Below are 1394 nucleotides of genomic sequence, written 5' to 3' on the forward strand. Positions count from 1 at the left end.
AATTTTCAGCATGGATGTATAGAACTTTCACAGATTAGCCTTTCATATCTTCAGATGTTGAAACAGTGTCAAAGCTGTGAAATGAAACACAAGTCAAAGCTGTGAAATGAAAATTGATCAAGAAAACATATATGTTTTTTAAGAAAGCTTTATTACATGACAGCAAATTACAATTTTCCAGGTAAGAAAGCTTGTTCACCTAAATGTATGTGTGTGTATATATATATATATATATATATATATATATATATATATATATATATATATATAATCTCACTCAGCCAATCAGAAATAAAAATAAAACATGTAAGGTGATAAAAAATATGTCTATATGAACTTGCCTCATTGTGATGAAGCACTGGCAATCATCCAAGTCACAAAATGATAGAGAATTGCTCACCATTTTTTTTGTCCTCTGATGGTATTGCTGTCATATACAGCATTTTGAAATTTGAGTTCAAGTGCTGTGTATTTATGTACAAGAGCAGAAGTGTGTGTGTAAATACATAAAAAGAACAAAAGGGAGAAATCAATGTAAATCGTGAGTTGAAAAATGGTTTGGGTGATTTTAAAGATAACCTTCAGAAACATGTAGTCAATATGATGAGGGGTAGGTACCCTGAAGCTGTAAGTTGAAAAAAGAGAATTATATTAGGAGCATATTTTTGTACTGAAAGAAGAGGGTAAACTGACAACATTATACCAGTATTTTTCAAAAACATAAATTAGGTCCTTTAAGAACTTGACCTGATACAGAATCTGGACAAGGACTTGAAACACTGAAAAAAGATATAGAAAATTAATGGAAAAAAAAAAAGTCAGGTTTGATTATTTATAAGAATGAGTAGGGTTTGATTAAAAAATCATCTTCAAAAGGAGCTTGGCATACTTTAGGAAATTAGTTTCCCTGCTGGAGAAGGTTATTGTGTTACATATGCCAAGCACTGGATTTAGGTGATAGGCTAGAGTGGTGATGTTTTCTTTCAAAAAAGTTGTCAGAGACGTGACTTGAACAATGAATGTTTCCCTGATTCTCAGAGGTGATGTGGAATCCAAAGTGTATTGTGGCAAATTACCAAGCATCCAAGGCTAGGAGCAAATATTTATTCTGCTGATTGATCCCTTCTCATTGTTCAATGGCTACTTAACAGTGCACAGACCTTCCTTAGCCACAGCTGCTTTTCTTTTGGATATCATAATATCTGGATCCAGATATCAAATTATTATGATATCAAAATCTTTTTTTGGTTTAAAAGAAGAGAAATAGATGCCATCACTGCTGTTTGGGGGTTTCTTTACTGTGTCTCTGCAGAGCCAAATAACCCACAACAAAGAAATCTGGTGTCCCTACCAGTTTTGCTTGACATTTATATGTCTGATAGAGATTTATCATT

The sequence above is a fragment of the Empidonax traillii genome, unplaced genomic scaffold (genome assembly GCF_003031625.1).
Source record: "Empidonax traillii isolate 1590-97213 ecotype Southwest subspecies unplaced genomic scaffold, ASM303162v1 scaffold1652:size173403, whole genome shotgun sequence".
Classification (NCBI taxonomy): domain Eukaryota; kingdom Metazoa; phylum Chordata; class Aves; order Passeriformes; family Tyrannidae; genus Empidonax; species Empidonax traillii.